Source organism: Pteronotus mesoamericanus, unplaced genomic scaffold, assembly GCF_021234165.1.
Source record: "Pteronotus mesoamericanus isolate MK-2021 breed Mesoamerican mustached bat unplaced genomic scaffold, CSHL_Meso_final contig_20, whole genome shotgun sequence".
In the NCBI taxonomy this organism is placed as follows: domain Eukaryota; kingdom Metazoa; phylum Chordata; class Mammalia; order Chiroptera; family Mormoopidae; genus Pteronotus; species Pteronotus mesoamericanus.
In genome coordinates, this window is record NW_026555085.1 from 53,628,737 (window position 1) to 53,655,765 (window position 27,029).

The window sequence follows — 27,029 nt, forward strand, 5'->3', positions numbered from 1 at the left end:
CCAACTATTTGTTCTAGGGACAGAGATGTAGTTGGCCTCATGGACCTTTCTGGTTGACATGTGTCCATGTTGTCTTGTTTAGCACAACTTTGGAGTTTGATTTCTAGTGGCTAATGAAATATAGTGACATGTTTGTTGTTCTCTTTGAAAATGAATGGGCACAATATGGTGATGGCTGATTAAATGCCATTTATTTACTGCTTCCTGTTATTCAGGTGGTGGAAAAAGGATTACATATATACATCTCATTTAATCCTCACAGCAACCCATTTTATAGACACGTACAGGTACTATAAATATCAACCTTTATCCATGTGGAAACTGAATCTTAGAAGTTAGATAATTTGAAATAACTTAGAGGTTAAGTAATAAGCGACACCGTTCTTGAGTGGTAGATCTGGAATTAAAATCCATGTCTGACTCTTAACTAACATGCTGTTCTATCTCTTATATGGACAATCATTAACCAGGATATTTTGAAATGTTAATTTCTGAATATATGTTATTTGATTCTTATTTAATTTTATTTTCAATGTTACTTTGGTTAATAATTCAAAACATAACAGCATTCAATATATATATAAATGAGAATATGTGTACAATGGTGAATTTAAACATTTTCATTACAAAAGTCTCAAAATGATACAGCAACCAACTTAGGCCCATGGGCAGTTTGTTGGTTTGATTTGAATATTTCCAATAATAATCTTGTTTTTGATCATTAAGAGACAATATCAACTGCATTCAATTTGAACTAGCAGTTAAAGAGAATTTTCCAAGATGCCAAATCGTAAAAGAAAGACTTTTAGAAGAAGTGTTTTAAATGTGGTAAAACCTAGTAATGTAGAAGATAAAGAGGTAATTACTTAAAATGTCTATCTAAAACAAAAAGTAGGAATTTAATTCTTAACTGCAAAAGTAAAGCAGGATATCTGAAAAGTGACATTTAGTTGGATTAGTATAATGATACATTTTTATACACTCTCAAATTATTGGGCATTAATCTTCCACAAAGGTTATATTAATCAGAGAGCATTTCAAACAACACACTTTGTGTATTATGTATAGTGTATTCATATTATGTAATATGAGTTTAGTCTTCCTGAACACCATAATATAACCCTCTTGGTGCTTAGCTTCTTTCCTCTTAAATCTCTCCTGATTAGGTTTTTAATTTAATTTTGGGAAATGGTTTGATGTTGTGCATGTGTATATGTGAGCAAGTGCATGCACATGAGTGCAAGGAAGCATTTTCCATGTTGGCATTTAATAGTGTTTGTTGCTACTCCCAGTTTTTCATCTCTTTCACCACAATGCCCCTGATACTCTGGTAGGTTAGATACAGAGTGCCTCCTTTGTAATACCTATGTTATAACGCCTGTGAACAAGGCCTTATTATTCTCATTCTGTAGATAAGGAAACTAAAGTGCAATATGCTTAAACAACCTGCCCAAGGACTGCCAGATATTAAGGAGAAGAGGTGGTTTTCATACACTGTGGCATCTGTTTCCTTGAGTACCAGGTGTGCTCTTTCCACTTAACCACATGTCCCGCTGGATTCATGGAGTTTCTTCAATTTCATCACCTGCTTGTGAAATGAAAATTAAGTGACTTGTGTATTGATTGTTCAGATCGATAAACCAAGACAAAGTTGGAACAGTTGGCACTTCTCTTTTAGGCACTGTGCTAAATACTGGACTTAAACATTTAACCAGATATAGACTGAGCCTTGCACTACGTATCATGTGCTAGCTTTGTTACGTAACAAACCACCCCAAAACTGAGAAGCTGGATAATTGCCCTGGGCTGCCAGCTTCGCTGAGCTGTGCTGGATTCATGCTCACCATCCGTGGTTAATGGGGAGTTGACTGGAGGCTGGATGACCTAAGTTGGCCTCGCTTACAAGTCTGGTGGTTGGTAGGCTCTTGACTGGGGTGGTAGGGGGCCCTGAGCATGTATTTCTCACAAACAGGCCAGCTGGGGCATTTTTACGCGACACGACTCATGTGAAGAGGGCAAGACTCAGTGCATAGGTGCTTTTCAGGCTTCTGCTTGTATCGTGTTTACTGATGTCCCATTCATCAATCCAATCACAAGGCCAAGCTCAGAGTCACTGTAAGAAGGCATACAAAAACAGGGAAGAATTTGTGGCCATATTTCCAACCTACCACTGTCAAGAGTTGTCAGGGATCTGTGATTTACCCTACTAGCAAAGCAGAAAGTCTACCACAGTTTCATAGATGCTGGCAGAGACATAAGACTCCTAAATCAGAGACAAAGGACAGTTTATTCCTCATAACAACAGCAGCATGTGAATCCGAGCTTACTCGTACCTCTTCCCCGAGCCCCAGTTCCCAGGGTGATGTGGAGAGGGCTGGTTGCATTATAGGATAGGATCATTGAGCCTACGGAACTTAAATCTTTTATAATGAGTAGGAAATATGACTGTCCTTTGTTCTGAAGCAGCTATTTTCAACTGGTGTGCTGCAAAAATTTTAAAACATGCACTACCTGCCTATTTAGTCTGGGGCACAGACCTCTTTTCCTTTAGATTGTCAAATAAAAGACAACAGGCAACATAACAATAACCATCTGGTATGAATGAGTCAAAATTATACCAATTTTTTTTGTCAGATTGGCCAAAAATACATCTTTTGGTGTGCTGCAGAATTTTAGCAATTAGTTTATGTGTGCCATGAGGTGGAAAAGGTTGAAAATTGCTGCTCTCGCAGGAGACATCATTACACTGGACAGTAAGCATGCCTACCCTTTGCTCTGCAAAGAGACACTGTATCTCCCATGATTGTAAGCAAAAGTGCCTTTTGTTCCACAGGGAGATACCCCTCTGTCATTCAAAGCAGGTTTGCTATAGAAACATCCTTGAAAAGAGAGTTCAGAGCAAAGGACAGTCAGTGTCTCGCTCACAAAACATGAGGAAACGTGAGAGGCCCATGCAGGATTGTCTCCAAACAACTGCATGCCCTAACCACAATTATATTTGTTTTTCTTGTGTCTTATATACTGCCACACTGAAGTATCTGGAAACAGTATCCTGTTTTAGTAATTTCTGTATTTTTCACAAGCTTTATAATGTTGCCTAAGGCTCAGTAAGTGCTCAATTAATATGTATTAAGTGAATGAAGCAATGTTTTCTAATTGTCATAGAATTCATGTACATTTCAATTTTAATATCCTGCATATAAAATATGGAAATTATTCATGGAATTTTCCTTCTAGTGCAATCTGTTCAAATTAATTAAGTACTTTGATATAAACAGACTTTTTGTACTCTGTATTCTGATATCTGGCAGATTATTTTTGAAGCTGAAGTAATTGGTCTGGTTCAGGAAAGGTGAGACTGCAAAAGTGAAGAGAAAGCCCAGGTTTTTATGTAAACTGTTTTTTTTTACATTGATCTGAGAGTTGGTATCAACTTTTTTTTATTAAAATACAAATAATGGACAGTTAAACACAAAGTAATGTGACTTCTTGTGATCACAAGCATTTTAAAAGGAAGGGTGAAAACAAAGTCTTCAGTCAAGTAATAATGATTTTTAAAATAATTAAAATTAGGCTTAATATCAGTGGTGTGGGAAGAACATGGCATTTGTCAAATACTATAACTGAGTCAGACCAGGGATTATTTTTTTTATGAGTGTAAAGCAGTGGTGGAAAGAAGGAGCAGGAGAACTTAGGAGTTGGGCCTGAGTTTGAATACAGCAGCAGAGACAGTAGTTCCCTGTTCACCATTGTTTCTCACAATCCCTGACAACTAGTAGGTGTTATTCTAATTAATATTCATTGGGTCATTCACCTCCTTTACTATCTATTCTTTGATCATAGGCACCTCATCTTACTTCTCTGAACCTATGTTTTTTTCATTTGTAAATAGATAATCATAAAGCACAGCCCTCAGAATGGCCTGATATAGAGATCTAAGTGTGATAATCTATATAATGCATCTCTCACACAGGGGACCTTCAATAAACATTATCTGTTTCACCCCTTGCACTAACCTGCAATTCCTGGTCATGCTCTTCCCAGTTATTTGTGGGAAAAGGGGAGAGTTCATACCTAGGCTCACCTGTTTACAGACTCATTTACCTTTTGATGGGTCAGAATAACTTTTTGGTTCCATCCTTGATCGTGTCTTCGTTTTATGAATAGGATACCTCCTTCCTTCTTGCTTGGAACATTCTAGTAACCATCTAACTTTTCTGCTGGTCTCCCTTTGCAAACCATCGTGCAGCTGACTCTGTGATTGCTTTCCCTGCCGCACTCAGGTCTCCCAGAGCTCCTCACTGCCTGTACGGAGCTCCTGGAGTGCGCCTTCCTGCTGTGCCATCGCCACTTATGGTCATCTTTGCTCTCCCATCTGTTCATTTGACGTTGTAGCCATGCTGTTCTCTAAACGCACTCTATTCCACCTGAGAGCCGTTCTACTTCTCAGCTCTGCTAATGGCTATTCCTTTCACCTGTAACTGCCTAGTCCTTTCTTAGTCTACCTATGCACCTACCAAGATGTGTCACAGCCAACGACAGATGCGAAATCCTTCACAAAGGCTTCACCCCTCTGCCATCTCCCTAAATTCATATACAAGGGCCCCCTTTTCTGCAACTTTAAAATTATAGCTGTCTCTCTCAAGGAATTAAAGATTAACAAAATAAAAATGCAGTCCATGGAACAGGGGAAAATACTTAGAAATGCTATATTTGCTAAGGCATTAATACCCAAAATATACAAGAAACCCATACAACTCAATAGAAAAAAAATCCGATTAAAAAAGAACAGAGAAACAGAATAGACATTTTTCCAAAGGAGACACAGATGACCAACAGGTACATAAAAAGGTCCTCAACATTACTAATCATGAGGGAAGTACAGATCAAAACCACAATGAGATATCACATCGTATCTATTAGAATGACTATTATCAAAAAGACAGGCAATAGCAAGTGTTGACAAGGATGCAAAGAAAAGGAAGCTTTCACATGTTAGTGGGATGTAACTTGGTGCAGCCACTGTGGAAGTTCCTTAAAAGTTAAAAATAAAACTACCATATATGATCCAACAATTCCACTTCTGAGTATGCATCCAAAAGAAATGAGAAATCAGGAACTCAGAGAGATATGCACATGCCTGCATTCTTTGCAGCATTATTCATGATAGCCAGGACACAGCAACCAAAGTGGCCATCCCTGAATGGATGGATAAAGAAGATGTGTATGTGTGTGTGTGTGTGTGTGTGTGTACACCCGTGTGCGTGTAATGGAATAGTATTTACTCACGAGAAAGAAGGAAATCCTGCTATTCGCAGTAGCATGAATGAACCATGAGAGCATCATGCTAAGTGAAGTAAACCAGACAAAAGACAGACAAACATCGTATGACCTCACTTAGAGAGAAAGAGAGAAGAGTGACGATTGCCAGGGGCTGGGAGTGGGTGAAATGGAAAGATGTTGACAAAGGGTACAGATTTCCAGTTATAAAATAAATAAATCCTAAAGAACTAGCCTATAGCGGAGTGACAATAATTAACAAAATACTAGATCTTAAAAGCTCTTACCACACACACAAGCAAAGTGAGGTGAGGATGTGTTAACTAACTGTATTGTGGCGATCATTTTGCAATATATGTGTATCAAATCATTACATTGCTCACCTTAAACTTATACAATGTTATATGTTAATTATATGTCAATCAAAACTGGAAAAAAACTTAAAAGGAATTAAAGATTATACATCAGGTGTTAGAGCTCCCTTCACCGGGAACTTCTCTGAAAGGGACTATCACTAGCCGAGGGCTAACCGTTCATCAACGTACAATTGAACACAATTGAATGAGGAAATTTTGAACCAAGGGTAGCAGGAGAAATTAGGGGTCTTATGATCGAAAATGTGTGTGTGAGAGGTGGGGACTAGTCAGCCTCTTACCCTCCTGTGTGGGGGTAACCAAAGTGGGCAACTCCCCAGCATGGGCAGTTCTGGGCTGCGGGCACCCTGCAGCCCTGGCGGAGGCTGTTGTTCAACATTCGCTGTCTCTGTCTTAAATCTCCACGAACGCCGACGCGTTCTGGCCAAGGAAACAGATGTCTTCACCGCCTCACATAGCTTCGCATATGTGATGGTAAAGTGATTCAAATATGACATTTTGGAAAGTTAAATATTTGAGCCTCATGTTCCATTAGAGCCTGAGTCTGCTCTGCCTATGTAATTTTAAGTTTTGAAAGAAGGCAGTAAAGTCATGATAAAAAATTTTGTTTCCTATATTTTTGTAATCATACTCTTCAGTCACTACTTTACTAAAATTGATTAAAGGCTATTAAATGGTTATGTAATATCTAATTAGATTTTTTAATTTTTTCTTTTATTTTTTAATTGTATGTTATTGATTACGCTATTACAGTTCTCCCCATTTTCCCTCTCTGCCCCCCTCTACCCCACACTGCCCTCTCCCTCAGGCAGTCCCCACACCATTGTTCATGTCCATGGGTCATGCGTGTAACTTCTTTGGCTGCTCCATTTCCTGTGCTGTACTTTACATCCCCATGGCTATTCTGGAAGTACCTGTTTGTACTTCTTAATCCCCTCACCTTTTCACCCGTTCACCCAGACCCCTCTCCCATCTGGCAACCATCAAAACACTCTCCACGTCCATGATTCTGTCCCTGTTCTTGTTTGCTTAGTTTGTTTTTTAGATTCAGTTGTTGATAGATATGTATGTGTTGCCAGTTTATTATTCATAGTTTTGATCTTTTTCTTAAATAAGTTCCTTTAACATTTCATATAATAATTAGAATTTTTAAAAAATCCTTACCAAAGGATATATCCATTGATTCCAAAGAGAAAGGATGGGAGCTGAGAGAAAGCAGGGAGAAAGAGAGAGAGAAACATCAATGCGAGAGAAACATTGTTCATTTGCCTTCCAAATGGGCCGCAACCGGGGACTGAATCCACAATGTAGGCATGTGCCCTGATGGAGAATTGGACTGTGACCTTTTGGTTTGCAGGACCATGCTCCAACCAACTGAGCCACGCCAGCCAGGGCTAGAGGTAAATTTTTTAAACAATTCAATAAACATTTGTTACAGACCTACTATTTGCTAGACACAGAATGAATTCATAGTCTGGTAGGAAATACAGATAAGTGAACAAATACCTACAGTATAGTGTAATTGGTAATAGGGGACTGGAGTTGTGTTTTGGGGCTTAAAACTTACTTTCATCCTCTACCTCTCTCTGGCATTCTCAATCAATAATAACAACAATAATAACTGTCATGAATTGAGTATTTACTGTACTATAGGCACTTATTATATGTGTTTTACGTGTATCAACTCATTTTGTCCTCTAAAAACACCTGTAAGGTAGGTATTATTATTATTATTATCATCATCATATCCATTTTAAAAATAAAGACAAGGAAGCCCAATTTCACTAATCACATGAGGTGCATGAAGAACAGTTAAGTAAGAGCTGGTGAAGGCCTGGCCTAAGCCAAGAGCAGGTGGATGGAGAGAAGAGACTGAGGCGTGCTGTGGGGGCAGTAGTTTATCTTTCTGGTGTTCCTCTAGGGGTGTAGTTGGTAGAACCCACAGGACCCTGTGATGGTTGACAGGTGGAGGAAAGACTTAAGAATGAGAGAGTCTCCCGGCCTGTGGTTAGCGACAGGGGAGCAAGGGGGTGCTCAGACTCCCCGTAGACCTGAGGTCTGGAGGTTGTTGGGGGGAAGAACAAGGCATTTTGAAGGCAGCTGTACCATTGCTGGTGTAAGCAGGGCTTAATGTGAGGATTTAAATGTCCCTTTGAGGCGTGGAGCCAACGCCTTTTTCCTTTTCTGACAGTTGCCTCCCCAGCACCAATATTGTGCCTGGCACCACGCAGACCTTTAATATTTGTTCTCCCCAGTTGCAGTCTGATTGGAACAGTTTCTTGCTGTGTCACGTGGATGGGGCTTTCCCAATCCCCTCCTCAGAATTTTTCCCCTAAGAACACCCATGATATGTGCTATCTGTTTAACACATTAGTTTGCCTTGTTTCCTACGAAAGTTTCCTGTAAAGACTTGGAGGTTATAGCTCTGCTGACATTAAAACATAAATGAGATCATCGCTGGGTTCCTGCTTCCTCCTACTTGGTGGTTTTATAGATTCTTCATTAACATTTCTGATTCTCAGAAATCATATACATAGAAGACATATTGTGTTTATCACATGAAAGATAAACAGCAACATAACATTGACAGTTATTTTGCTTCTGGCCGCCAAGCCTGCAGCCTCTGCCTTTCTTCCTAGCCTGCTGCTCCGCCCCCATCAATTCTGTGAGCCCCTAGCCAGTATGCTTCCAGTAAGGCTTAAAAAATGAAATTAAGAATGAAAAGGAATGTCTTTCTAAACCATTAAATGCTGTCTGAATATGAAAGGACCTTTAGACGTTTTTGTCTCTCTTTCAGTCACTCTTGTCACAGCTTTCTCCTTGGGCTCAGTGCTGTAATTAGGATTCACTCATTTGATCTCCAGGAATGTTGTCACAGTCTGATTAGTACAGTCCTCAAACAATTAAATTTTATCTGGGAGTAACTTACAACTAACCTCCTTTTCAGAAAACAAATGAATACAAATAATAGCAAAATCACCCCCAAGTTTTTAATAGATCTAGTAATTATTTTTAGTTTATCTTTTTGGTGTTGCTGTACAGATACAAATATCTACCACTCTCCTACATAGCAAAGCATTACTCTGAAGTTATTAGTGCATGAATATCACTAAAGTTAAATCCTGTGATGTTCAGTATTTTTCATAGTTGGTCTTACACTGGCCTGTCCTGTGATTAATTACTGTGCTCGAGGCCAAGGAAGCACTGCTGAGTTCTGTGGCTACTGGGTGTTTATGCTGAAACAGCAGCGTTGCTAATTCATGCACATTTGCACACTGCTGTGTCCTTTCCTTTCCCTGGCATCTGTATGTCATGTGTCAATCACAGAGACATCACAGTATCATTCTTATAGTGCATCTGAGTTATGTGTTACGCGGTAAACTGATCATTGCTTCCCATCAAATGAATACTTGTTTTAACATTCAATTTTATAAAATCTGTTTATAGAAATAATTAAAAAGTGGAGTATGAGAGGATAAGCTTTAATCAGCTTTGAAGATATTGTGCAGACTCCAAGGGGAGGGGAAGAAAAGCTTAAGGAAGTTGAAGAAGACTAATGGGCAGATTAAGAAGGATACTGGAAAGACATTTAGATGTACAGAGCTTTTGAAATATATATTTCCTTTCATGTTGGAGCTTTCCAACCATCCAGAAAATAATTTATTTGCTGGGTGTAGTTATGTATTTTCATTGTATTTGATTAAATGTGGAAACAAAGAACTTGTGATGAGAGGAAATCTTAAAAATCCTATATTAAGACCATTTTATCCCTGCTGTATTTTATTTCTGATGATACATTAATTTTACTCTATGCAAACTACAAAATAATTTACCTCTAATATTTATTTTAAATATTTTAAAACATTTCCATTTGAATTTTCTTAGATTTTGTTAGTATTTCTGTATTTAATTTGACTTACTATTTTCAATACAGTAACTATTGCTACTTCACCAATCAGCGTGCTTCCTTATTATTTCTTAATGTGATAAGAACAAATTAATTCTACCGCTGATAATAGTGCCAAATGGTGACATAGTTCACTACTTTCTCAATTCTGTAGACATTTACTGAACATTCACTATGTGCAGAAAAGTTTGTGGTGAACGTTGCAAAGGGTACAAAAAACTTCAGCGCTGCAGCTTGTGCACTGGAGGTGAAGGTTGAGGGCTCAGGAACATATGATGATTGCATATCAGGAGGGGAAAGAAAGAACAGGAAAAAGATTTCTTGTTTAGAACTTAAAGGACGCCTTTACTCGGGTGGCAGAAGGGGAATGAAAAGATGGCCAACGCGGCAAAAAAAAGAAGAGTCAAAGATGTAGTGCAGAGATAACCAGCATGTACATTTTAATCAAAGCCTGAAAAGAAAAGGGGTCAAGAGATCAGCGTGTTCTGTAGAAGATCTAGAAGGGTGAAAAAAAAATTTGCTGTTCTTTAGGAATTTGGTTTCAGTAGAGTGTGAGGAAGGAAGCCCATATCTAAGGGATAATATATAAAAATATTGATCAATGCTACGTGGGCCCTATGGACCAGTGCCAGTCTACAAAATGCTTGTTAACTGCCCACACAGATGAGCTACCGACTGTAAATCAGCCACATAATGAAACATTGTTAGTTCAACTGGCATTTTTTTTACAGGGAGCCTCTCTCAAGGAAGCAGGTAGTGTGTTCATTTGTGTTCTGATGGGGATATCTTACCTTGTCTCCAAGGGACAAGAAGCAGTCTGAAGACAGCCTACACTGAGAAGCACTGGTGCAGATAATAACAATGTAGCTGTACCCACCATTCCATTTTTATATTTATTTTTTGCCCAGTTTTATTTAGATGTATTTGACATATAACATTAACATCAAAATTAAATGAGATAATAAGTGTCAGGTGTAAACTAAGGTTCTGAAACATGCTTCCTGCTAAATTGATGGTCTATAATGTTGGTGGTGGTTTTTATGTTTCAAAAGGAGAGCAGAGTTTGGATTTTTAAACTAAATTCTGCCGGGAAGCAACATTTTTTTAGGCTATTCAACATGTACAATTTTTGTCAGTTTTGTCTATATTTTAGATTTCAGTATTTATTTCATTTTTAAATTATTTTTCCCAAAGCCGTACTTCAGAGAAATAAATCTTTAATCTTTTGAACGTGTTACAAGGTCTCCAGGCTCCCCAAATTCTCTTCACTGTTACTTTTGTAGATTCACTGGCCACCCCATTGCTTCCTCTATAATTTACAATCCGGGATTATTGTAAATGTAATTTTAAATGTTTAGAAAGATGTTTGTGGGATTAAAAAGGGTATAAGTAAGATGCTCCTTGGCTTTATACTTTATGAAATGGGAATTTGGGCTTGTTCAATTGTGTGTGCTAGCTTCCTGTTTTGAACAAATTTTTGTTTTTTCCAATTAAATTCCCTGTTTGATGGAACTGGAATGAGATCTGGATGGACAGTAGAAAGGAAGGTGGCCTATATTTTATGTTCATACCTACCTAAAACATCATGCCATTATATACTTTCATATTTAAAAGTGGTTTTAAAAGTGTGCAAGAGACTTCTTGACCTTAAACCTAGTTGTCTTAGAAATGTATACAGAGATTAGGGTTTTGGAGTAATTTACAATCCTTTCTAAAGTGTTTTGATACTCATTCTGGGAGGGCTGTTATCAGTCTGAGGGCCTCACACAGAAGGTGCTGTGTCTCCAGCCAACAGCAAGTAAGAACTTCTGTTCAACATTAGCTGGAGGAAGGCAGAATAAACAAACTGAGATGACCCACACAAGCTACTGGTTTTTCCCCTAGACTTTGGGGCGAGAAAAGGATTAGGCAGTGGTTTTTTTAAAAAAGTGAATTTATAGGAAAATATTTATAGGATACTCTATGTCATGCTCCTGGGTCATTAAAGATTATCAGTAAATGAAGGAGGGTAGAAGCAACGATAGCAGCAATTTTCAGGTAGAACAGGTAGAGAGAAAAGGACAGCGATTTCCGAAGCAATGGTGGTAGGTGCTGCTGGAGCTGGTGGACAGGGCTGATGGTATTAGAAGGATGGACTTGTCTGTATGTGTGGCCCTTCCTCATCCCCGTCAGCCTTGCTGAACACTCAGCCCTGAACTGTGCACCTAATCAGTGCAGCAAATATTTTTGAACCATTTATGAACATCATTCAAATGATCAAAAATAAGTTATAAATTAAGAATCCTGTAAATTGCTTTGTTCCCCTGAATTATTTCTGATGATATATCATCATGTTATGTTACATATCAAATAATATATCTCTCATCTTTCCGCAGTTTTGGGTGTGCATGAGTAAAGAAAGCTCTACCAAAGTGTTTTCCTGAAGAAAAAAAAAACCTGTTAACATCCTGCTGTATATTATATTTTGTTTCTAATGTTGAAAAAGTCCAAATTACCTTAAACCTTGCTTCTTAGGGAAAGATATAGCAATTTTGTTTTATATTTAATAAAAGCAACCTAGAAAACTGAAAGGTACATTCTTTTATACTTGTTGTGAGGTCTTCCCCCCCTTTTTCTTCTAAGCAACAAGACTGGTTTCACTAAGTCTTAGGGCAGCAAATTAGAAATTTGGAGCCCAAGGCTACACTTCTTCACTGGAGATTTTTCAGCAAGTCAGAGCAAATATTTGTGAATGTGTGGAAGTATTTTCTGGGTCTTAACTCTTATATCTGGTATTTGCTCTAGTGGACTTATAACAAAATTCCACTTCCAGTTGATATTATAGAGATGCCCAGTGGAGATTATGTCAAGGTTAACGCTGGGACAGGGACACGTTGGGACACTGAGTTTATCACATATGTTGTGATTGTAATGCTAGGTTGGTTGTCTCTTCTTTAGCCAAATTCACATTAAATTTCATTAGGTCAGCATTTGAGGTCTTACAATGCAGTTTTTGTTTTTTCAAATGGTAGACATGTTCTTTGAATGCTGCAAGAGATGGTTGCAGAAAATAAAATGAACCTTATCTTCATATTGTAGGCAAAAGTCAGTTTTAAGAAGCTTTGTGGTAAATTACCTATAAAAAACAGTGAATTATGTCTTAATGGAATGAGAGACACTTTCTAATAGTGATAATTATTCATTACTCATCATAAAATATATATGTGGTGGGAGCACATCTCAAAGCTATAATTTGAAAAAATCTTTGCCTTTTTACATAATGAATTTTAAAGTCACTTTAAAAGGGATTTTATAAAAATGTTGAATTTTTTGGCATAAACTTTAAAAACTATAAACTCTTCTAAAATCCCAACTTCTACATATATTGAAGTATGCAAACATATAGATTTATTTTTCAGAGGAATCTTTTATCTTGAGTTAAAATTAAGCATTAGGATCATTACAAACTAATCCTTTAGTTATATAAATGTTAGAATAAAATTACTTGAAACTTATAAATGGAAAAGAATATTAATTGTACAAGGATTGGCCAGAAAAATGACATATCCTTTACTAAGGAAATAATGATTGTTACTTAAGCTGCAAACTCTAAACATGGAAGGCAAGATAAATTGTTGTTCATTCAACTTCTTCTATATTTGTGTACCAGCTTAATTACCCTGCGTATTCACATTCCTCTCTTTATTTAATCCCCCAATAACCTTCTGATGTAAATATTACAACAACTTTATAGTTGAGGAAACTGAGCTTGCTCAAGGTGGAATAATTTAAGATCGCACAACTGCTGATGTCAGAATCCAAATCCCAACCTAGGTCCACGTGCCTCCAAGCCCCCTACATTTTCTATGACACTAAACTGTGTGGACTCAGAGAACTTTCTATTTCAGGTTGCCATTAGCTATGAGCATTGTTGTAGGCAGAATAAGGGCCCTGAAGATGTCCATGTGCTAATCCTTGGAGTCTGCGAATGTTCCTTTACATGGCAAAGGACACCGGAGATGTGATGGGGTTAAAGGCCTTGGGGTGGGAGGTCAGCATGGATTATGCAGCTGGGCCCTCTGTGATCCCAAGGGCCCCTCAAAGACGGAGGAGGGAGTCAGGGGAGCCAGAGAAGGAGGGGTGACGGTGGAAGCAGAGGTGGTGTGGTGGGATTGCCAGCTTTAAAGGTGGGGCCACGAGCCAAGGAATGGTATAGCCCCTAAAAGCTGGAAGAGTGCTTTCTCTTCAAGGAAACATTCTCTCTAGAGCCTCCAGGAGGACCACAGCCCTGCTGACAACTTGCTTTTAGCTCAGGGAAACCCATTTTGAACTTCTGACTTACACAATTGCTATATAAACAATGTGTGTTCATTTAAGCCACTAAGGTCCTAAGTTTGTGGTAATATATCACAGCAACAATATAAAACTCATATTGGCATGGTTTAAAAATGTATAATGTTTTAAGTGTATAGGGGTGACATTAGAAATAGGATCATATAGGTTTCAAGTGTACATCTCCATGATACATGATCCGTGTATAGCATTGTGTGCCTGCCACCTAAAGTCAATGATAGCTAGGTGAGTGAACCTTTTCTTAATTTTTTTTTGTGAATTTTCAGATGTGGTTGCACTTACTATCATTTCTGTAGCCCTGACCTCACAGGTGCCACCTGATGATGCTGCGAAATCAGACCTGATCATAGGTCTCAGATTTGAAGAGCAATTAAACTATATAGGGACCATTATATAAGAAATAATTGGGTTTCTTTATTGCAGAGCAGAATATCAGAAGAATCAAATGGATTTGACATATTGGTACAGAAAACTTAATTATTGTTATGGTGGTTATTTTTCATTGATTCTTCCTCAGCACCATAATTCGAAAGGAGCTCCTTTTCAATGTTCAGTTTTGCCTTGTAAATAACAAGACATCACTGTGCCCTCAAGTGGTGTGTGGCAATTGAATTCTGTAACTGTACAGCAGAAATCCCATGACATGTAATTTTGTGAGAAAAGGATACTTATCCCATCCTTTAAATAAGTGAAATGTAGTAAGTGCTCTTACACTAAACTTGACATTTTCTTGTGGGGAATAACATTCCTGGTACTTTATGAGAAAAGATTTGTGAAGTTGAATGTTGTAGTAGAAGACACAGATTTCAGTAGTCAGTTTATCGCAGCAGTTTGGTTATCAAAAAAATACACTGAACTAGTGTTATGTGATTTTTTTTGCTAGGATTTTCTTTCTCTTGTTAATTTGCTACATTATCTTAGGAGAATTACTTCAGTTTTTGTGCTTTGATTTCATTGTTTGTGAAATAGAGATAATAGTACTTACTTTGTTATCTCATTTAAAAAAATATCTACTGCCCTGGCCAAGTAGCTCAGTTGGTTGGAGCATCATCCCAATGAGTCAAGGTTGCAGGTTCAATCCCTGACTAGGGCACATACAAGAAGCAATCAATGAATGCATAAACAAATGGAACTACAGCTTACGGTCAAGACAGCCTGCCGCTTTGCACAACCATGTCAAAATTACAAGTAAAATATAGAACAACCATTGCTCAGAACCATCAGAAATTGAATGGAAGTCAGACAACTACAGAATTAAGGAAACCACACCCATCCAGACTGGTAGGAGGGGTGGAGACATGGAACAGGCTGGTCCCACATCCACATGTGGTAGATAAAAATTCAGGAGGGACATCTTGGGAGCAAGGAGTCCCAGGTTCACACCAGGAGCCCCCGCCAAGGGTTCCAGTGCCAGGAAAGTAAGTCCCCATAACTTCTGGCTGCAGAAGCGAGCAGGGATTGTGTCAATTGAAGAAACTTCTGGAGCCGTGAGCAGTTCCTCTCACTCCCTCTGAGCTCCAGCACTGGGGTAGCAGCTTGAAAGGCACTAATGTCATACAGGGAGAAACTGAAGTGTCTGGCATCGAGGCGGGTGCTGGGGGACAGCTTTCTCCCAGACAGAAAAGCAGGCAGAGGCTATTGTCCCTTTTCTGAACCCTCCCCTCGCAGAGCTGGCAGGCTGGTGTCATATCTGAGATTCCATTAACCTGGCTCATACTGTTTGCTCTGCCCTGGAGATCCTGTGAGACTCCATCCCACCCAACTTATGGGCCCACCCAAGCTGCTTTTCCATATGAATCGCTGGTTTTGGCTCATGCTTCATAACTTCCTAAATCCTCTCAAACATGCAACAGCCAGGCTCAGTGAGCCTCTAGCCCCCATACCTCTTGCTAAGTGGCCCCAGGCCTGTCACTAGCTGCAGCCAGCCTAGATTCACAGCTTGGTTTTGCCTGGGAATCTCCAAGCCCAGCACAACTGGCAGTCATCTCAGACTGCTTTATAGCTCAGCAGGATGGCCCTGGACACAACACAGGTGGGTGCTGGCCTTGGCCTGCACTGCCCAAGAAACCCCTGCACACCTAGTGACAGCTACAGACCATGCGGGAGCACCACCAACCGTCCCCTGCACAGCTGATGGTTGCCAGATAGGAGGGGGTTGTGGGGGAATGGGTGAAGAGCTGAGGGCATTAAGGAGTGCAAAAGTTATAGAATAGCCATGGGGATGTAAAATACAGTAGAGAAAATGGAGTGTACAAAGAATCTATGCACAACCCACGGACATGAACCAATGTGTGGGGATTGCCTGAGGGAGAATAAAAATAGCTACACCAGTGGTATGTAGGATAGTATTTTTATTATTAACAAGAAGTTCCCGGTGCACAGGCACGCACACGCACACACGCGCACACACGTCAGGTCCAGCAGGGGAAGACCCAGTAAGATCTCTTGATTTTGTGGAAGGATAAAGTAGTATTTAGTAAACAGTGTGTATATTAAGAAATTATTCTATCTTTTGATATGAATTTCACAAACCCCTTCTATTAGAATTTCTATTAATTTTTCAGTGTGCCCAGAGCTGAAATATTACTGAGGCAAAGGAAGGAAACAGTGAACTGCAGGAGTCAAGCCAACTTTGCAACTAGCTGTGACTTATTGAATTAGATTATTTCTCATTTTGTCACAGTGTTTGTCAAAATGGATGAAGCAGTGTTTTGTTTTTTTTTTGTAAATGTGTTGCCACAAAGTTTAAAAGGGTGAAAAAGTAACGTAAGTGCAAGGGCCTCTCAGTGGGTATTTGTGTACCCTTCTGAGTGCTGATGAGCACTGGTTTTATGGGAGAAAACTACCTGTAATTTTTTAAATCCTTACCTGAGGATATGTTTATTGATTTTTAGAGAGAAAAGAAGGGAGAGAGAGAGAGAGGAACATCGATGTAAGAGAAACGTTAATTGGTTGCCTCCCATATATACCCTGACTGGGGATCAAACCCACGACTTAGGTATGTGCCCTGGCCAGGGATTGAACCCACAACCTTTTGATGTATGGGACAACACTCCAGCCAACTAAGCCACCCAGCCAGGGCACTACCTATATATTTTTGTGTCAGTTTTATTTTTGTTTTGGGGTATGTTTTATGATAGACATAACAGATTGATGTATGATATATGTATATAATTTATAAATATATAAACATTAGGGCTACTGTTCCAAATGTGTAAATGATATTTGCACGGTCAAAAAATGTTGAGGACTGCAGTAGTGAAACAGAGCACAGAATGTAACATTGAACATTCTGGCTTCTTGTGTGTGCTAATTTGCATTGCAGTGAGAAATGTGTTTGGGGTCACAGCTTTTTAACATAGCCAGAAACCAAAACCAAAGTTAAAGGAAATGATTGATCATGGTGCTTATATTGAAAAGTCACTCCACACTAGAGAAAGAAACCTCCGTTCTGTAGACAGCTCACTCAGTTCCACTTGTAAGCATCGTCAGGGCAGAGATTTTTGTCCTTCTTAGTCACTGCTAAATCTACAACAACGCTAACTAAGTGTAGCATATAGTAGACACTCCGCTAATAGTTACTGAGTGAACCCCTGAATTTGCTCGTATTATATATCAAGAAGCAACGTGCCATTTTGCTTGTTTCAGAATAGCCTAAAAGAGCCCAGGGTAGGGTTGTTTCACAGGAAAGGGTTACTCACTTTCCCTCCTGTGCTTTGTGTAACTCTTAGGGGTGAGTACATGTCTCATGGGGCTGCTCTCTCTGACTTTCTGCATGTTTTTCCTTCTTTTTTTCCCCTTCATTTGCTTTCTGTCTATTCCTGGATCTCTTTATGTATCCGTCTTCCTGTTTTATCCTGTACCATTATTTTTTATTTTTTTAAAACTGATCTTCCCCTTAGAAGTCACTCTCTGAAAAATAAACATATATTTTGGCTTTATATTGAGTAGACTTTGAAGCACATGCTGATAATTTATAAAGTAGCAAATGCAACATATTTTTATTTTCCTTGGTCAAAACCCCCATAATATTAAATTAATACTGTGGGCTTTTGGATATTAAACTTGGACAAAAGAAATGTCTTTTTACCTTCACTTTGTCAACTTTCTCAGTGTGGATGAAACAGTCTTCACACCTAATTTCCATAGATACTTAATTTTATTTTTTCATCTTGGTACTTTTACTATAGTTAAATATTACCACTCTTCATGGTGGTTGGGGAATAGTTAGTTAAAATTTTACTTAAGAAAAACGTATCCCACTCTGACCGGTGTGGCTCGGTGGGTTGAACATCCTTCTCTGAAGCAAAAGGTTGCCCGTTCAGCTCCCTGCAGGGCCACAGGCCTGGGTTGCGGGTTCAGTCGCCGGTCGGGGCACTTACAATCTCACATCAGTGTTTCCCTCCCTCTCTTTTCCCTTCTCTTCCCCTTTCTCTAAAAATAAATAAATAAAATCTTTAAAAAGAAAAATGTATCCCTTTTAGATCATGTTTGTTGTATAGAATACAATAAGTACAAAACAGTAACTTATAATCATGAGTTATTGATACAGTAAAGCATAGTAATATGATTCATCATATATAATGTTAACACTATTCTGATGAAATGTAATCTTTTCTGAGATTCAAAAATCATTTGGCATTTCCCCTTCCTTAGGGTATCTAATACATATTTCGATTCTCATTTATGTTGTCATGGAATAAGAAGTAAACATGCTCTCTAGTTTTTGGGTTCTAGATATTATAGATAAGGATTGCATTTTTTATGGTGAGATCAGTGTTGTTATAAGCAGTCTATTAAAAAGGCTTTTAAATGAAATGAAAGGGAATGAAAACATAGGTTTACTGAGGTGCTGAAATATTAGTGTGCAGAATTATAAAGCAAGATGATTTGACTTCAGGTAGTAGGCATACAGTGCAGTATATAGATCATGTAGCATAGAAATGTACACTTGAAACCTGTATAATTTTATTAACTAATGTCATCCTAATAAATTTAATTAAAAAATAGAAACAGAGATATGGTAAGTAGAAAAGACTGACAATTTGATAGAGGGGACGGGGGAGAGGGAGGGGAATGGATGAAAGAAGGTGAAAGGATCAGCTAAAGATCGTATGTATAACCCACAGATAGAGACGACAGTGTGGTGATGGCCAGAGGGAAGGCGGGTGGGGGCTGGGTGGAGGTGGTCAAAGGGGGAGGATGGGGACATCTATAATAGTGTCATAATAAAAATAATGTAAAACTATAAATTTTTATCTAGAATTATAAATGACTTCATGAGCACTACTAAAGTTTGAAGGAAAAGAATTAATTGATTCATTTGACAAATTCTCGTTGAGTGCCTACTACAAGCCAGGTAATCTGCATTTTGTCATTAAATCTATGCAACAGTTCTCTGAGGCAGGTATCTTCATTTTGTGTTCATGAAAACTGAGGCTTTGGGAGGTCAAGTAACCTGGCCAAGGTCACATAACTAGTAAGGGATGCAGCCAAGACTCAAGCCTTAGTTATTGGGCTCTATAGCCCTAGTTCCTAATCCATGCCTGCCTGCCTCCGACTCCACTGAATGGCTCAGTATCAGAGCAAAGACGGGAATAGCTTCAGGTTCTTAAAGTAGACATGACTAGAACTGGGGGGTGGGGGGGCAAATTAATATTTCATTTTACAGGTGTTAACCTCAAAAAAGAGAATCCTGGGTATGTCCTGATGGGTTATCCCATCCCTGCAGTGTGTTTGGGATTCAGGGGATTCACAAGTAGAGGCAAGTTGGTGGTATCTAAAAGATTTCACGTGAGTTTAAGACAGATGTCAGAGCTAATTCGAACTGGAGGTTTCTGAATTCCCAGGGTTCTCACCCAATGTTTAGGCCAACAGAAGAAATGCCCTATCATTGGGAGAGTAGCTGGTCTGTTTCCTTGTAGGTAAACATTACCTGCTGCATTCCATTCTGGAGAGGGGCTGATGGAATAGATAATGCCAAATACAAAACAGAGGGCTGAGAGTCATGCAGGGATTAGGTGAATAAGAACGTGGAGTAGAGAGAAATGAATTGTGCCAAGCAAAGGGGACAGGGTTTTCTATTTTCGAAGTAGCGATAGACAAACCAAATAATTCAGAAAGGTGTAGAACCAAGAATGTAGTGAAGATGGCCAGCTAATATTCCCCTTCTGGAGCTGTTCTTTGGAAGTGTCTGCTCATCCAGGGACTTCATTTCCCAACAGACATTACATTTAGGTGGGGCGGACATTATATTTATGCTCCTTACTAAGAGAGCATACAGAGAAGGTATGAATTGCTTGCAGGATGAAGCCATTATGAACAGATGTACCTGCTCCACAGCCTCTTATCCCATCTGTAGACCCAATGGAAAGGACTCAGAGGAGAGCAGAGCCCTAAGATGAAAGGAGTCTGAACCCTAAATGACCATGTGGCTGGGGCTCAACTAGAAATACACACACTGGGCTATGTTATGAGTTAGTGAGGCCATGGGAATTTGATTTTTTTCTGTTATAAAACTATAAAGATTATAATGTCACTTTAATTCATGCAGAATCATCACCAGACTGAACAAATGGATGAAACTATGATAGTGTAGAAAATGGTAATTGATGCAATCAGAAAGAAATTTTACAGTATGTATAATTAATATTGAATAAAGGAAACTTTTATTGCTACATATGTTCAAAGGAAAATAGAAACAAATAAAAAGCATGAGAAATAATAACATGACATAAGATAGGAGAAATCAGACCCAATATTTTAGTAGCCACAATACATATGAACTGCTTAGTCATCCTTTGAAAGGCACAAACTGAGGTTGATTAAAACTCTAAACTTAAGTGTATTTTATTTATAAGAAACATACCTCAGGAAAAAATCTATTAGACACTATCAAAGTATGTGTAATGATATTTATATGATACAAATTGAATTCAAGATGAATGGAATTAAAAGGGACAAAAAGTGATATTCTATGCTGACCAAAGTAACAATCTATTAAGAAGGTAACAGTTATGAAGCTCTGTCTATTTAATAAAGCTTCAAAAGATATTAGGGAAAGAATAGGATCATAGGGAAAAACCAGTGAATCCTCAATCACAGTGGGAGATTTTTAACACTCTTCTCTCTGAAACTGACAAATCCTGTAGATTTAAAGAAACAATAAAAAGGTGAAGGGTCTGGGTAGCACACATTCTCAACACACATGAACCAGTTGTAATAGTGCATCTGTTTAGTTAAATAGGTCATCCTAAGCACATAATAAGTAGGCCTGATAGAACTCATTAAAACCAGAAATTATTAACAAAGTTAATAGTCTTACCTCTCATACACTTGCAATTTTTTTGAAAAGTACCTTTAATAATTCATTTGTTAAAGGGGAAAAATCAATGTCAAAATTACAAACTATTTAAAACTGAATAATCATTGAAACACTGTTTTTAAGATGGGTTTGAAGAAAAAGAGTCTTTTTTGCAGTTTGGGTTTCCTGGGAGGAAGCCCCGGAGACGGGCTGTCGTGTGAAGGGCCTTGCAAGTCAGCGCCCACAGAGGGAAGTGAAGAAAGCCGGGCTTAGAAGGAGACGTCCATCTTCGGTGTGAGACCAACAGCAGTCCCAGCTGACTCAGCGGGGATCTCTGGAGCTACAATGCCCATCAGTGTTGGGCCCAGGTGGCCGGGACCTGATATTGTTGCATCTATTAGTCATTGGACGTGGGCCACCCTGGGAAGGGGCATGACTTTGAACTAGGCAATGAGCAGCTGAGGCAGTCCCTGAAAAGGCTGGGAGTTGAAGTCCATCTGCAGCTGGGACCACAAATTTTTCGTTAAAGAGGCATCTGACTGGCATGTCACAGTGTTCTCTCTAAGCTTTAGTGCATTTATTTAAAAATAGGAAAGAACCAGAATAATGCACTATGCTTTCAACTCCAAAAGTTGGAATTATAAAATAAACCCCAACAAAATCGCTGGACTGAAATAGGATAAAATTAGGTATTTTTAAAGTAACAAAGAAAATTTTCTTAGTGTCAGATGTTTTCAAGCTATTTTTTAAAATAAGAATTATTTAGACAAACTTCGGCCAAATGTATTCAAGAATTATGAAAAAGGAAGAGGCAGTAAATATATAAAAATCGTCATTTTGGTAGTATAAAAATGAAAAAGGTCACATTTAGAGATGGAGAACGGAAAAATAATGGTCAGAGATATCGTATAAACTTTATACCAATGAATTTCAAAACCTCGGTGAATAAGTTCCTAGGGAAATATAAGTTACCAGAATTGGACCAAAGAGAAAGAGAAAATACAAGAAATTGGGTCAAAGAATAATAAAAATAACCACATATCTCTTTAGAAAGGCAATGGGGCCAAATTTTTTTGTTAGCACTACCAACTCTTAACTGCTGTTTCCTATATTATATAAATCTGTTCTAAGTCTAGAAAAATGGAAAGCCACACCCTCATTTTATATGGCTAACATAATTCTGTTACAACAGCACAAACACAAGAAAAGAAATGAGAACCATATTTCACTTAGGAGCATAGATACAAAAGTTGTAAATAAAATTTAGCCAAATAATTGATTTCCAGTTCCCTTTTTTTCAACTCATCAGCATCTCGATTACTTCCTGTTCTTTGAAACACATTCTTCACTTGGCTTTTGTGTTTCCCAGATTTTTCTCCCACTCCCTGGCATTTCTCAATATTCTTTGCTGGTTTTGCCTCGACTCCCCAACTTCTTAAAATAGGAGTGGTCTGGATTCAGCCCTTGACCTTCACTGTCTACACTGGCTTTCCTGATAATCTCATACTTTCTAATGGCTTTACGTGTGTGTGTGTGTGTGTGTGTGTGTGTGTGTGTGTGTAGTATAAAAATGATGTATTAGTCAGGATTCTCCACAGAAATAGAACCTATGGGATTGTGTATATATATATATGTATGTGTGTGTGTGTATATATATATGTATATATTTTATATATATAAATTTCATTATATTTATATATAATTATGACATATTCATTATGGGGGAATATATATAAATCATCATATTTATAATTATATATAGATATTCATTATATATAAATATATATTTATAAATATTTTTATGTGTATGTATATATGTCTGTGTGGCACACTGGAGACCCAGGAGAGCCAATGGTGTAGTTTCAGTCTGAAAACAATAGGATCAGGACCCAGGAAGAGCCAATGTTTCAGTCTGTGTACAAAGGCAGGAAAAAGCCAGTGTCCCAGTTTGAACACAGTCAGGTGGAGATTCTCTCTTACTCAGCCATTTGGTCTGTTCAGGCCCTTCAGCTGATTCTGTGAGGCCCACCCACACTATAGCGAGGGTGCAATCTCCTTTATTCAGTTTGTTCATTCAGTTGTTAATCTCATGCAAAAACACCTTCACAGATACATACAGAATAATCTTTGATCAAATACCTGGGTACCCGGGACCTAGTCAAGTTGACAAATAAAATTAATCATCACAGATGATAACTTGCAAATTTATATATATATCTTCAGACTGGACCTCCCCCTGAATCCAGGATTTGTATACCCAAAGGCCCTGCTTATTACCTCTACTTGGATGTTTAAGAGGCATCACAAATCTAATATGTCCAACTGAAATTCTCAGTTTCCTCCCATAAACCTGTTTGTTGCACAGTATTCTCCATTTCAGTTAACAGCAACTGTGTAATTAATGTAGGCCTGAAAATACTGAGCAATTTTTGACATCAAAACTGCTAGTAAGTCTCTGGCTCCACTCTCAAAATATATTCAATATATTCAGGCTCCAGCCACTTCTACTACTACCACTCTGATGCAAGCTATTATTACCTTTTGCCTGGAGTTTTGCAATATTCTCCTTCCAATTTATCTTCCTACCTCAGTCCTTGATCCCTTGGAGTCTATTTCAACACTGCAGCTCCAGCAATCCGATTGAAAACAAGTCAGGTTATACCACTTTGGTTCAGCAACCTCTGATGACTTCGACTTTCATTAAGAGTAAATGCCAATGTCTTACTCGGTCTACATGAGATCCTGTGTAGACTGGACCCTCATCAGGCCCACCCTGTCTCCTCTGCAGTCACCCTGGCCTCCTTGCTGTTGCCTAGGCATGCCTTCCTGCTTCTACCGCAGGACCCTTGCACAGCTGCTTCCTCTACCTGCATCACTCTTCTCCTAGATAGCTACAGGATTTTCTCAAATCCCACTGTCTCACAAAGTTAGACTTTCTTTTCACAATAATCTAATTTTAAAAGAAGTCTCTATTCATGTATGACATAACTAAAATAATAGTAAAGACAAAGAGCTATGTATTTTTTTTTAAGCGTTTGGAGGCCCAGTCAGTAAAATCTCGTTCCCCTCTGCGATTGTGGATCATATTTAGTCAACAGTGACAAGAGTGTCTGGGCCCACACATAGAGCTGTAAATACAGAACTGTCAGTTTTACCTGTTTCACCAGTGAGTTTTATTGAAACTAAATTTTGTTTCTTTATCCATACAGATCTCTGTGTAATAATAGATCGTGTAGGGATTGGGGACAAAAAGATGATGGCTCAGAGACACTGGGGCGCACTATGTCTGTTTTCTTCCCACATGTGAAAATATGGCATTGCTGATGCTGAGAGGGAGGTAAGAACCAGGACAGTGATGATTGTACCAGCTCCCCAACATAGAACTTAGATTCTTAGTGGACATGTATGGTTAGAAAGATTTAAGTACTGAATCTGAAAGACTTGTGATCCAGCAGACATTTTGCTGTTTTGTTGGACCCAGCTGGCCTAGTCTTACATGGACGGTGTCACCTGAAGTCACTAGGGGATTAGGAGCCAGGGAAGACTGGATACATGGCTACTCATAGGTTTTGGAGTCCTTAACTAATTAGTTGGGGACTTAATGTGGTAGGGTATGGTCTCTTCCCCTCAACGTGTAATCCTGAAAATACCAGAATCTGATTTAGAAGAGGAGCCTAAAATGCTACAATGGATTTTTCTTTCCTTAAGGCAATTTTGACTAAAAGAACCCCCCTACAAACAAATATAGTTCCAAGACACTGTGGAAATTGACAAAAATTACCCATGGTTTCAAATGGGCTCAATTTCTCACCTACGTCAAAATCAGCTGTTGTCTATGAGTAGATGCTGGCATTCTATACAACTTACGTCTGATGATTAGTTATTTAGTTAATATCTACCAAGAAGAGGCCTCATGAAAAAGCTTTTAAATTTAGCCAGAAAAAAAAAATACCACCATTAATGATGGCCTTGACATTCAGCAAAGCCAAATTAAGCAGTCAATCTGACATTTTGTAGACAGTCTGTTACAGAGCCTCACACCCGGTGGATGTTCGATAAGCATTAATTGCCTGGCTGACAATGAACAGCTACACATCTGCCTGTTATAGAAACTGCAATGATGGAATAAACAGAAGGTTGATTTGAGATGTTCGTTGGTATAGGACCTTCTGAGCACCAAAAGGTGTATGGATTTTGGTTTTTTAAAAATTAATCAGGCTTCATCATTTCCCCTTAACTGAACACAGTCATTAAAAATAGAATTCCCTTTGTCAATTTAAGGTGAAGTACCAGTTAATAGTGGTAGTGGTCAAATATTTTTTCCTTTTTAAATGGAAAGCTGAGAGCCTCTAAAGAATCAATGCCACATTCTCTTTGTAAAGTATTTGCATCAATGCCAGAGAAATTATTAACATTTCAGATTAGATGACTGTTACTTTCATTAGTGTGCTGATAAGGCACTGTGTTCATTGTAGTGAATGGAGAATGGTGAACTCTGGTCTGCATTTTATTCTTTCATTTCAACTGATTGACTTTTACTGAATATAAATACTACAAAGCTAGAAAAATATTTATAATATAATAATGATAGCTGGCTTTTTATCATTTACTCTATGCAGTCATTGTGCTAAGCTCTTTCTATGTATTTGTTTCAAGTGTGTGGTGAAAGATTATTTCACATTTCCTGCCACATCTCTTTTATGTCTTTGAAATTATAACTTTTATAGTGTTGTATTTAAAATTGCAATTTTACTCATGCTTACTTAATTGCAGTGACAAAGTCAACCTTAGCTTCCGCTGAAAGAACAAGAACACATGTTTGAAGAATAATAAAGCTGATGAAAATTTTCAACCTTTAGAAACAGATCATTGAGCCAAGACAGATGTTTTATAAAAGAGGGGCAAGACAGCTGACGTGTGAATCTGATGAGTTGGTGTGGAGTTATTGGGATCTGTAGATACGCCTTGTTTCTGTTTATCATTTTTATAAAAACTGATTCAAAATGAATTGTCCACACTGTGGGATGATCCAGCTGCTTGTTGAATCAATTGCTTTTAATTAGCCCATCTGATGTTGATCAGATTTGGGGCTTACACGCCTGGATTCCTGAAAGACTGAATTACCAGTATTCTTCCCATTTAGAGACATGCAATTCTGAGGTGATGAGAGATTTTCAAATCAAGTTGTTCTTACCACTTTAAAATTATAGGTATATACGCGTATACATTTTCATGGGATTAAAAGAATTGCTTTATCCAGTTACTTTTGAAAGGTATTTGAACTCTTGTGGATTATTCTTAAACACTTTTCCCTGCTCATTTTGTATGATGTGGGGGCTCTCCATGTAGTCTGCGTGGACAAATGTTTTTGCAAAAGGAGTAGCATATGGGACAAACCAAACACTTCACATTAAACTGGCCTGTTCTGCCTTGGATGAGGAAGGTTCCAGTGAAGTGGTTGCTTAGTAACTAATGGAGTCTGAAGGAACAGTGTGTTAGCCGGGGCTCTCACCCTCATCTGTGTGTGCCTAATAACAGAGAGCGGCTCCAGCCGGTGTGGCCTGACTCGCAGCTGTTAAACCAAAGTGAGGAATACAGTGAAAAATTGAAGAAAGACTCCACAGCTGCACTGGGAGCCTATATTTATAGTCTTACCTTATTTTATGTTCGTATGCTGAAGAAAAAGATATTAAGAGGGGACATTTAAAAATAAAGAGGAACTGTTGAAATTTGGGGTTAAAATTTTAAGAGTGGTTGTTAACTTATGTTGTTTTTTTTTTTAATTGAATTTATTGGGGTGACACTGGTTAATGAAATTACGTAGGTTTTAGAT

General features: G+C 38.4%; 1 protein-coding gene across 1 annotated transcript in view; it reads left to right on the plus strand.

Annotated features, from left to right (window-relative positions):
• The window catches only part of KLHL32 (kelch like family member 32), a 182,670-nt gene that overhangs the window by 40,853 nt on the left and 114,788 nt on the right, over positions 1-27,029 (plus strand). The window lies entirely within an intron of this gene.